The 12,951-nt window shown below is 46.3% G+C and overlaps 1 long non-coding RNA gene across 1 annotated transcript; it reads right to left on the reverse strand.

The window, feature by feature from the left end:
* Positions 1-8,291: 8,291 nt before the first annotated feature.
* On the reverse strand, positions 8,292-9,478 carry LOC133340292 (uncharacterized). The gene is made up of 2 exons (XR_009754862.1): positions 9,093-9,478; positions 8,292-8,637 (listed from the first exon to the last, which is right to left on the reverse strand). It is a non-coding gene; the product is annotated as an uncharacterized LOC133340292 (long non-coding RNA).
* Positions 9,479-12,951: the final 3,473 nt, after the last annotated feature.

The following is a 12,951-nucleotide window of genomic DNA, read 5'->3' on the forward strand; positions in this document are numbered from 1 at the left end:
AGTCTATGTAATGCCAGTATGCAACATGCTACTCAAAGTTGTAAAACCTCAGATTTAACTTAAGCAGAAGCTGATTTTTAAAATTGTGAGTGTCAAGCCGAGCTCTTTTGGGGCTGAAAAGCAATCCTGCAGTGCTGAAAATCCTCTCACAGGCAGCCGATGCAGGAAGAGGTGTATTAGTCTTGATAGAGAGGCTGCAAATAGCAGGGAACGTGAGCAGAGACTCGCTGGTGTCTGAAACACAGGCCAGTTATCCATCCAACTCTTTGCTGGCTTCACGTGTTGTCGGTTTCAAAGAAGCGAAAAAATCATCATCAGATGAACTGTTGGCCAATTCCTTATTGTGGTCCAAAGGCTCCAGATGCACTCTGATGTAGTCCATACCTACAAGCAGAGTGAGCAGACACAAAGAAAGGTTTGGTTGAGGGGCTTCTGACTGGGAACAAATTTTATGGATTTTGTCATTAACTACATTTACGTGCAGTCATCTACATCTAAATGTCTAAAATCATGCAAATCCCTTATTTTAGCATACATTCTAACAGCATTTCCAAGCCACATATGATACGAGAGTTTTGTTTCAAGAAACACTGGGGGATAACTACAACCTGCTGCAAGAATACTATACATCAATATTCATATTGAGATCACAGCCAAAGATCGGATCATAATATTCCTAAAAAGTGCAAAAAAATAAAAAATATTGGTATGGCTCAAATGTTGCCCAGATTAGAATTCGTCAAGTGTATGTTGCTTGCATTCATTTTACCTCGTTTTATGATGGTTTCATCATTTGTCCAAGAGGTCCGAAATTTAGGGAGAAGGATGGCAGCTGCGATGATCTCAGGATATTCAAACATATGCTTGAATCGTGTTTGGATTCCTTGTTGTAGGGCATCCACAAGTGGGTCACAGTACCTGAGAGAATGGTGGAGTTGCTTAAGTTTCAAGCTTAACTGATGGACACTAGGCAGCAGCCACCCCAGCTGTGTATTCGTTTTCTCTTGCAAGATGTCGAGTACTTTTGCAACTGGACGCATTGTGTTGGCCCACTCTGTCAAGAACATTATTTCTGCTGGATTAAACCTACAGGAGAAATCGGCATAATCAAAGAGTATACAACAACAACAACCCACATTGTTTACATCAATAGAGGGGAAAAACACTTACATTGGAACCTCAAGAGAGGTGCATATATTCCTAAGTGCGCCTTCTCCTGCTTCTTTGCAAATTTGAAGAATTCTGTCAACAGCCATAAAAGTTTAATTCCACCACGTTTGGTTTGGCCTTAAAAGCTGAAGCCTGCTTTCTGCTTCAACAGTTTCAGCTGCTAGAGCCGATCGGCTGCTTTTATTCCATAAAGCTTGGCATTTGCCAAAGACAGAGCTGTAGAGTTTCTTGTAGTGTTCATTTGAGAGAGCTTTTTGGGCATCAACGCTTGAGACTAGGATAAGTAAGTGACAGGCACACTTTAGATGTTTTGGTAGCTGGAATTCGAAGCCATCGTCTTGGTCCAGGACTCGAGAGGCATCTTGGAATTCCACACCATCACTTCCCTCACCACAGCCTTCAGAATCAGTGTCATCACTTTCACACCTTCTTGCCTCAGTCTCGATATCATTGTTTTCCACACCAAAAACTCTGAAAGCCTTCAGAAAGTTGGAACCACTGTCTGTGGTTGTGCAAACAACCTTGTCACGTATTTCATACTCTGAGTGGATACCATTCATAGCACTGGCCAGTACCTCAAAAGTATGAGAGGCCATTAATCTTTTGCAGGCAAGTGCAGCGGAATGTCTTTCAAGACTTTCAGGGTTGATCCAGTGAGCAGTTACACCAATGAATGACTTTCTACGTGCAGTCCAACAATCCGTTGTGGTTGCAAGCCATTCAACTTCACTCATGGCAGCAGTCACTTTTTGTTTCATGATCAGAGCATCTTCAGCTATCTTGGAGCGTAAAGTAGGCCTTGTAATGACAGAAATGCCAGGCTGCAGTGTACTAATCAGCTCTTTAAATGATGGCAGATCAACAGTGCTGAAAGGATGAAGTCCTTGAATGATGTACCTTAATATAGCTTTGTTCACAGTGACTGGAGACACATGTTTGACTAGGAAAACTGAGTCAACTTTCAGTTGCTTACTGCTGGAAGCATGGGTGGAGGTCCCGATCTTTTTCTTCCGTGCTGTCAATTTAGAGTAGTTTTTGAGGTGATTTGGGTGCATTCTCTGTAAAAACAACAAATAAATATTTATATTCAATATAAATGTAACAATTACAGCATTAATAAAACTGACATTTGCATCCAATTGCACACTTTATAATGTTAAATACTTGTTGATTTTAGAAATACAGTAGCATTTAGTGACTATCAAACATTCATTTTATTTCTGATTATATTGACAAAAACACAGGACTGTAAGGCTGACATGACAGGGTGAATTGATTTCATTAGTTTTGACGGTAACACTTTACAATAAGGTTCGTTAGTTAACTACATTCGTTAACATGAACTAATAATGAACTGCACGTATACAGCATTTATTAATCTTTGTTCATGTTAATTTCAACATTTACTAATACTTTATTAAAATCTTGTTAACATTAGTTCATGCACTGTGAACTAACATGAACAAACAATGAACAGCTGTATTTCTATTAACTAATGTTAACAAAGATTAACAGATACAGTAACAAATGTATTGCTCATGGTTAGTTAATGTTAGTTAATACATTAACTAATGAACCTTATTGTAAAGTGTTACCGTTTTGACAATACAACATGATGGTTTGGTAATTATTAAAAATAAAAAATTTCTCGCTAGGTTTTCTTGTGTTGTGCATGAATTCAAACACAATGAGAGCACGGAACGATAATGATGATTCAAAGCAATACTGCTATAGGCGCCACATTTCCCGTGGACCTAACGTTACCATAGCAAATAATTTACAGACAATTACAAATGCATTTTAGCATTTTATTACGTGAGCCTTATATTGTCAATCGCATGCATTAGTGAAAATAGGCCTACTACACATATAAAAGGCGCGCCGTCAAGGTCAAAACATGCACAAAAAAAAAAACTATCAGTAAAACAAAATACTTAACGTACTTACCTCAATATGCTTCCTTAAGTTTGATGACGAACTTTGAAGACCGATATTTCCTTATTAAGCAGGAGACAAAGGACACATTTCATCTTGAATGAATCCTTAATAATACCACTAAAAGAAAAGAATTCGCTAAGATACGGCTACGGGTGCTCTTGATCCTTTGGCTGATTTTGGACTGTGCTCGCAGCTGAATCACGTTCTTCCTCCATTTTCTTCCACTGATTGACTGTTATAATTTCTCTAATTTCGAGGTCAAGGTGCTGTGCATTGTGGTTATAGATGTGACATGACGTCACTTCCAAATGACCAATGAACATGTCTGACCAATTTCATGTAATGTGAAAACGATTTTCATAGGCAGAATACATAACATTTAAATTAAACTGGGCATCAGCGCAATTCAATTGGTTTGGTAATAGCAAGGGAAAATAGATGAAGTGATCTCCAAAAAATAAGTACTTTTTGACTGTAAATAAAATTGTAAGGAGTAAAAAGTACTTTTTTTAATTCTAAAAATATGTAATAAAGTAAAAGTATTGATTTTTATTCGTACTCAAGTAAAGTAAAAATCCCCAAAAATAATACTTAAGTACAGTAATCAAGTAAAATTACTCAAGTACTTTACACCTCTGTTAATAACATCCTTCAAATTGCTCAATCTGTATCCATCTTCCCAGTTGAAGTTATTTCTATGTTTATATATCTGGATGGCTTCATGAACAAACCTTTGATAGTTGCCCGAAGGTTTGCAGAGCACCTTGGTCTCAGTAAAAAACAATATCATGAGAGCCCACAGCGTTATAGCAATGGTCAGCCACGGCGGAGGTATTAGTTCTGCCGTGTTTCAGATCTGCCTTGTGCTCGCTAACATGGTCCGAGCGATGACGTTTCGTTTCCCCATAACCACAGGTACAACAAGTTTGTAGACTCCAGGATATTGCATGTCAGGAATCGCATCCTTCACAGATGGGATTAGATCACGGATTTTGTGTACTGTCCTGAATCGGACCTGGATCTTGTGTTTGTTTAAGATTTTGGAAATATTTTTGGTAACGCCTGCTATGTATGGTAACGTGATGGTTTTGATCGGCGTCTCAGGGGGTTGTTTCTCCATGGTTGGAGAAACAGCTTTGCGGATAATGCGGTCCGAATATCCATTCATCTTCAGGGCCTAGTGTACGTGTTCCAGTTCACTGGCTAGGTGGTGTTGGTCAGAAATGCAGTGGGGCCCTATGGTTTAGTGTTTTGATCAGGGAATTCTTCTGTGCCAGATGGTGGTGAGAATCAGGTTTCAGCTAGGAATCGCCCAGATTTTACGCTTCGGGACAAGGGGGCTCTCTAGTTGGGGGCAACGATCGATTGGCACGGTCAATGCAGGGGTGGCCAAACTCGCGCACGCAATGGCGACAGCTGGCACACAGAGTGGTATCAGGGGCGGCAGGCACGTCGGTTATCGTCGGGCGCGTACAAGGGGTGGACGTTTGGGTTCTGGTTGACATGGGCGCATCGGCTGCTATCATATCGGAGGTTGTTTTTGAAACGTTGCCTTTTGCGAATCATCGTGTGGTGCCGGTGGTTGACGTGTGCGTGGCGGCGTACAGGGGAAGTATGGGTATTGTAGGTCAAATAGATACTCACATTTCATTGGGGGAGATTGAGATACCAGGGCCAGTATTAATTTCGAGAACATTAGCAGTTCCCTGCCTTTTGGGAACGGATTTTTTTAGTAGGATGCCCCTACTGATTTTCACCGAACAAGTTGTGTTCAGATGCCGTCAGGGCGGCGGTTGTTTTTTTTTTATTCCCCGCATCGACGCGAAATACAGGGGTTGTCGGTCCAGGTTCTGGTTAAGGAAACTTTGGAGATTCTGCCCGGTACTCAAGTTTTGGTCCCGCTGCGTTACCGTAGACGGTTGGACCTGTCTGACCTGGAGGCAGGTGTCCTCCTTACCCTGTCTAAGGCGGTATCCCGGGGGCTTACATTGGTGGGTGCGTTGACGCTGTTGCGAGTTGGTCAGGAGCCGTTCTTACAAGTCCGCAATGTTCGGGTAGAGCCGGTGGTGGTTCAGGCGGGAACGGTGTTAGCCCATGCAATGTTGATGGGGAGAGATTCCCTCAAGGCCACCGGGGATGCCGTGGGAGGCGGAGTGGTGCAGACAGGGGGAGAGGATGAAGCATGGATAGAAAAGCTGTGTGGGGAAAACCCGAAGTTGTCCATGGAGCAGCGGGCCGTGTTGTGATCCCTCCTACGTGAATATTCGGAGGTGTTCAGTAAGGGTAAGTTTGATATTGGGCGCACTTCCCTTCTGCAACACCATATTAACACGGGAACGGCTGCCCCCATTCGACAGAATCTGTATAGGTTAAGCCCGGGGGAAAAGGAAAGCGTGCAACTGGCGGTGGAGGAAATGCTGGCGGCAGATATTATTTCCCCCTCGCCGAGTCCTTGGGGTGCTCCCGTAGTGTTGGTAAAAAAGGCTGATGGCATGGTGCGGGTTCTGCGTAGACTTCCGCAAGTTGAATAAAGTGTCAGTCGCAGATGCGTACCCACTCCCCCGTATGGACGACTCGTTGGATGCGCTATCGGGGGCCAGATTGTTTTTCACCTTAGACCTTTTGTCGGGATTTTGACAACTTCCCCTGGATGAGTCATCCAAACCAAAAACGGCATTTAGAGCACCTCAAGGATTGTACCATTTCAACTGCCTTCCCATGGGCTTACACTCAGCCCCAGCCACCTTCCAGAGGTTGATGGAACTAGTCCTAGCGGGGTTGCAATGGGACTCACTTCTCATTTACCTTGACGATATGATTGTGTTTGGCCGCACTTTCGAGGAACATTTGCAATGGTTGCATTCCGTGTTGTTGAGGACACGGTCGGCATACCTTAAGTTGAAACCTGCGAAATGTCACCTGTTGCAAACCTCTGTGCGATATCTGGGTCACATCGTGGGCGATTCCGGAATAGCAACGGATCCCGACAAGACGGCGTGTGTGCGCGATTGGCCGACTCCTCAGTCGGTGGGGGAGGTGCACAGTTTTGTCGGTTTCGCGCCCTATTACCGAAGTTTCATTCCGCAGTTCGCGATGATCACTACGCCTCTTCATGCTTTAATGGCTAAAGGCCAAAAGTTTAGGTGGGGAGAGGAGGAGAATGCCGCTTTTGTTACACTGCGCAAAAGCCATGCCGATGCGCCTCCCCTGGAGTAGCCGGATTTTCCCCTATCGTTTACCTTAGATACAGATGCCAGTGACACGGGTCTTGGGGCTGCCCTGTCCCAAGTTAAGAACGGCGTTGGAAGGGTGGTAGCGTACAGGAGCCGCATCCTGTCATCCGCGGAACGATGTTACAGCGTGACCAGGAGGGAACTCTTGGCCATGGTGCACTTTGTGCAACAGTACAGGCCTTACCTGTACGGTAGGGAATTCGTGGTCCACACGGACCACGCGGCCCTTCAATACTCCTTGCGTGTGGTTCAACCTTCGGGCCAACTGTCACGTTGCTTGGAGATATTACAGGAATTTTCATTTCGGGTGATTTAACCAAAAGGAATGCCGACGGGGGAGGGCTGTGCTTGTTTAACGGGCGCAGGACGATGTAAGCCACGGGGCGCGAAGCCATCTGGGGTAGTGGCGTCAGTGGAGAGCGCAGCACCCATTGGTAACGTTGCACCGGTAGCTGGAATACTGGGCCTCACGCTTGCCGAATGGGGTCGGTTGCAAATGGATCACGCGTCCTTGTTGCGACTCTGGGGGCGTGCGGAGCGGGAACTAACGAACCCTAGCTTGGCGAAGTCCTCAAAGATTGTGCTGAGGGACGGGTTGCTTATGAGATGGGATGAGGGTTTCAACGCTACGGCCTGGTGGTTCTTACGGTTTTACGGGGTGCGTTGACTCGAGTGGTACACGAAACCAAATTATTACATCTCGGCGTTCGGAAGACGTTACTGACGTTGCAAAGGGGGGGTGTTGTAATGACAGTGTGGGGCGATGGCGGATGGTGTGGCTCCCCGGGACCATGGTCACTAATGGAAGGATTACCGGGACCATGGTTGCTAATGAGTTCATGAGCATTCACGCGACGGGAGCCAATGGTAGGGAAGGACGAGTTAATAAGCATTCCTTAGACGGGAACAAATTGTATTAAGGCATAGGGTGTGGTCGGGCCCGGCGAGGATAAATAGCAGTGTGAGTGAAGGTTCAGGGTTGTGCTTGGTGTGGGGCACTGCGTCGTCGTGCTCTGGGTCCGGGCCGTCTTCATCGTCCGCGAGTTGTCTTACAAGAGGAAGTTATGTTATCCCAGAATCGTGTCGTGTGAAACACCCGTGTGTATATAGTCACTCGTAGTTGCACGTTGAGTTATTGGTTGATATTTATTTGATAATAAACAAATAGAAGAGACGACGCCGTCTCTGCGAGCTATATTACATATGTGTCAGTTGATATGTGTGTACGTCGATGTGTATGTGTGTGTGATGAGTCCATATGTGTGTGAGTCGATGTGTGTGTGTACGTTTGTGTGTGTGTGTGTGTGGGGAGCGGTAGTGTAGCGGGTAGCGCGCTGCGCTGTGAACCCGGCGACTCGAGTTCGATTCCCGCTCACGGCCAACACCGGTGACGGTTGTCAGAACCGGTCCTGGGCCTCCCCTAGGTCGACTCAGCCTAAAATGAGTACCTGGTGCGGTGTGTAAACATCACCACTAGGGAGACAAAGGCGGCCGGGCGTGGTGTTAGCCACCCCACCCCCTCGTGTGCCGTGCCTGCCTTCATAGGTGCTCGCTAACAGCACTTGCCCCTACAGTCTGTTAAGGCTACACGGGGGATATTTGTCTATTTGTGTGGGGAGCGGTAGTGTAGCAGCGCGCTGCGCTATGAACCTAGCGACCCGGGTTCAATTCCCGCTCATGGCCAACACCAGTGACGATTATCTGAACCAGTCCTGGGCCTCCCCTAGGTCGACTCAGCCTGAAATGAGTACCTGGTGCAGTGCATAAACATCGCCACTGGGGAGACAAAGCCGGCCGGGCGTGGTGCTGGCCACCCACCCCCTCGTGTGCTATTCCGGCCTTTATAGGTGCTTGCTAACAGCACTTGCCCCTACAGTCTGTTGCTATACGGGGGATCTTTGTCTTTGTGTGTAACTCCATGTGTGTGTATTTTAAGTCGATGTCTGTGTGTTTGAGTCCATATGTGTATGTGTGTGTGTAGGGCAGTGTGTGTGAGTCGATGTGTGTGTGTAAGTCGATGTGTGTGCATGGGTCCATGTGTGTGTGTAAGTCCACGTGTGTGTGTGTCTTAGTCGATATGTGTGTATAAGTCCGTATGTAATTGTGTGTGTAAGTCCATGTGTGTGTGTGTGTGAGTCGATGTGTGTGTGTGTGTGTCAGTCGATATGTGCGTGTGTTAGTCAATGTGAGAGACGCAGAGGGTGTTGGAGGCCTTGGGGGGCAGGTCTTAGGAGGCTTCTTGAACGCTGGGCTCCAGTGAGCAGCCAGAGATGTCCTCTTCATCAACCGTAGGAAGCTGTGGACAAACCGACCCATTAGACACTACACACAACTAAGTACATATACCAGCTCAACTGTGAATACACACAACAATCAGCACCTCCTACTGGCAGACAAATGTCGATTTCACGCCAGGTGCTGAGTCACCTTGTGCCCACAGGGACATCTGTCATTGAGGGTGCCCTTTCAAACGTGTTGAGATGAGATGTGATGTAAAGCACTCTGAGATGCCCCGGTGAACAGAAAGGTGCTAAATCATTCTTATCGTTATCATTGTTTACAGCAATAATGGAATTGTCTATAGATAGATAATCTGTATTTGTAAATGAGGACCATGACGGCTTAACGAGATGGTTAGACCAGCTCATCATTATCATCATACACTGAATCGTGTGTGTATGAATATTTTATTTACGTTAAACGCAAATTATGTACTTGTGTGTGTGCGACGCACGAGTGCTGTGCGCTCACCTCCACCTCGCTCTGCAGATGCTGCTGCTCTGAGTGTGCGCTCTGCCTGTTGTCGCGGTAGGGCGCCAACTCGGCGTGCAGCTCCACCACCACACGTTCGTACCACTGAATCTCTGCCTGCAGAGATTCCAGCTGCCAATTCCTGTCAATGAGCTGTGGGCCACGGGAAAACGGCGGCAAAGAAACACAGAAAAGCATTTTAACGATTGCGTGCGGTTATTGTATAACATACAGATGCAACAACAGACACATAGAATCGCAATCTTTATTTATAATTGAGCAATGTAATGAGCTATTAAGCTCTTTTACACAGATGTCCATACACCACCTATGACCAAATGACCAGAATGCACCCAATCATCTCAGATCTTGGAAGAAAAGCATGGCTGAACTTCCATAGTGCTTGGATGGACGACCACCATCCATACAACCCACATATATGAATTAACCCAAAAGCTGCATTAAAATATCAGATTAAGATCGCTTTCCAACCAAACACGGGGAGTGAGATGCACGTAGCAGAGGGGAGCAGATGGTCTAGTAGTAGTAGGTACTTCTATTAGAGGTGGGATGGTGGATCGTAACGTGGTACAGTCCCTAAATAGAGGATGCTCCGTAACCCAGTACGCATCCATACTGTACAACCATTAGTATGAAAAGAAGTGGATACAGGCAGTCATCAACTTATGAACACCTGACTTCGGAATACCCGACCGACGAACCTGTTTCCATGAAATTTTCGGTTACCATTGACTTAAAACGCAAACTCGCACTTGCAAACTGAACTGTGGAACTATTTTGTTCAGTGCAGCGATCCTCCACGAGATGCCATGAGTCAGCCTCGTGCTGGGAGTGAATGTAGGTGTGCACACGCACATGTGTGTGTATGTGAATGTGAGTGTGTGGGGAGCGGCACTGTAACAGTTTGCGCGCTGCACTACGAACCCAGTTCAATTCTCACTCATGGCCAACACCAGTGACAATTTTCTGAATCGTTACTGGGCCTCCCCTAGGTCGATTCAGCCTGAAATGAGTACCTGGTGCAGTGCATAAACATCGCCACTGGGGAGACAAAGCCGGCCGGGCGTGGTGCTGGCCACCCACCCCCTCGTGTGCTATTCCGGCCTTTATAGGTGCTCGCTAACAGCACTTGCCCCTACAGTCTGTTGCTATACGGGGGATCTTTGTCTTTGTGTGTAACTCCATGTGTGTATTTTAAGTCGATGTCTGTGTGTGTGAGTCCATATGTGTATGTGTGTGTGTAGGGCAGTGTGTGTGAGTCGATGTGTGTGTGTAAGTCGATGTGTGTGCATGGGTCCATGTGTGTGTGTAAGTCCACGTGTGTGTGTGTCTTAGTCGATATGTGTGTATAAGTCCGTATGTAATTGTGTGTGTAAGTCCATGTGTGTGTGTGTGTGAGTCGATGTGTGTGTGTGTCAGTCGATATGTGCGTGTGTTAGTCAATGTGAGAGGCGCAGAGGGTGTTGGAGGCCTTGGGGGGCAGGTCTTAGGAGGCTTCTTGAACGCTGGGCTCCAGTGAGCAGCCAGAGATGTCCTCTTCCTCAACCGTAGGAAGCTGTGGACAAACCGACCCATTAGACACTACACACAACTAAGTACATATACCAGCTCAACTGTGAATACACACAACAATCAGCACCTCCTACTGGCAGACAAATGTCGATTTCACGCAGGTGCTGAGTCACCTTGTGCCCGCAGGGACATCTGTCATTGAGGGTGCCCTTTCAAACGTGTTGAGATGAGATGTGATGTAAAGCACTCTGAGATGCCCCGGTGAACAGAAAGGTGCTAAATCATTCTTATCGTTATCATTGTTTACAGCAATAATGGAATTGTCTATAGATAGATAATCTGTATTTGTAAATGAGGACCATGACGGCTTAACGAGATGGTTAGACCAGCTCATCATTATCATCATACACTGAATCGTGTGTGTATGAATATATTATTTACGTTAAACGCAAATTATGTACTTGTGTGTGTGCGACGCACGAGTGCTGTGCGCTCACCTCCACCTCGCTCTGCAGATGCTGCTGCTCTGAGTGTGCGCTCTGCCTGTTGTCGTGGTAGGGCGCCAACTCGGCGTGCAGCTCCACCACCACACGTTCGTACCACTGAATCTCTGCCTGCAGAGATTCCAGCTGCCAATTCCTGTCAATGAGCTGTGGACCACGGGAAAACGGCGGCAAAGAAACACAGAAAAGCATTTTAACGATTGCGTGCGGTTATTGTATAACATACAGATGCAACAACAGACACATAGAATCGCAATCTTTATTTATAATTGAGCAATGTAATGAGCTATTAAGCTCTTTTACACAGATGTCCATACACCACCTATGACCAAATGACCAGAATGCACCCAATCATCTCAGATCTTGGAAGAAAAGCATGGCTGAACTTCCATAGTGCTTGGATGGACGACCACCATCCATACAACCCACATATATGAATTAACCCAAAAGCTGCATTAAAATATCAGATTAAGATCGCTTTCCAACCAAACACGGGGAGTGAGATGCACGTAGCAGAGGGGAGCAGATGGTCTAGTAGTAGTAGGTACTTCTATTAGAGGTGGGATGGTGGATCGTAACGTGGTACAGTCCCTAAATAGAGGATGCTCCGTAACCCAGTACGCATCCATACTGTACAACCATTAGTATGAAAAAGAAGTGGATACAGGCAGTCATCAACTTATGAACACCTGACTTCGGAATACCCGACCAACGAACCTGTTTCCATGAAATTTTCGGTTACCATTGACTTAAAACGCAAACTCGCACTTGCAAACTGAACTGTGGAACTATTTTGTTCAGTGCAGCGATCCTCCACGAGATGCCATGAGTCAGCCTCGTGCTGGGAGTGAATGTAGGTGTGCACACGCACATGTGTGTGTATGTGAATGTGAGTGTGTGGGGAGCGGCACTGTAGCAGTTTGCGCGCTGCACTACGAACCCAGTTCAATTCTCACTCATGGCCAACACCAGTGACAATTTTCTGAATCGTTCCTGGGGCCTCCCCTAGGTCGATTCAGCCTCAAATGAGCATCTAGCGCGGTGTGTAAACATCACCACTTGGGATACACAGGCAAATGGGTGTGGTGCTGGTCACACAACCCCTCGCATGCCATGCCGGCCTTCATGGTGCTCGCTAACAGCACTTGTCCCAACAGTCTATTAAGGCTATACGGGGAATCTTTGTGACGCCGAATGCTGTGCGCTCACCTTCGCCTCGCTCTGCTGGTACAGCACTTGCAGATCCTGCAGCTGTGCGTGCAAGCTCTGCAGGTTTTCGTGGGATGGTCCCAGCGCAGCATGCAGCTCTGCCACCACGCGCTGGTAGCCCAGAATCTCCGCCTGCAGGGATCCCAGCTGCTTGTTGTTCTCAATGAGCTGTGTGGGCCACGGGCATAAAGCAGCAGAGGAATATGGCAAAGCGTTTTAATGACTGCGTGCAGTTACGATAGAACATTCAGATATAACAAAGACATACAGAACCAGTATCTTTATTTTAAATATAGGAATCTGAACAGCTATGAAAATCTTTCACATATGTCGATACATGACCAAATGACCCAGAATACACCCAATATTATATCTTAGAAGAAAAGCACGGTTGAACTTTGATAGTGCTTCGATGGGCGACCACCATCCATACAACCCAAAATAACACCTATAAAAGCCCATATATATGAATCAATTAACCCAATAGGTGCATTAAAAGGTAAAATTAAGGGATGGGATCGAGATGCGCGTAGCCACAGGGAGATGGTCTAGTAGTAGTAGGTACTTCTACTAGAGGTGGGATGATGGATCGTAATGTGGTACAGTCCCTAAAC

Source organism: Lethenteron reissneri, chromosome 9 (assembly GCF_015708825.2).
Source record: "Lethenteron reissneri isolate LAM-NWPU_2019-01 chromosome 9, ASM1570882v1, whole genome shotgun sequence".
NCBI classification, from domain to species: domain Eukaryota; kingdom Metazoa; phylum Chordata; class Hyperoartia; order Petromyzontiformes; family Petromyzontidae; genus Lethenteron; species Lethenteron reissneri.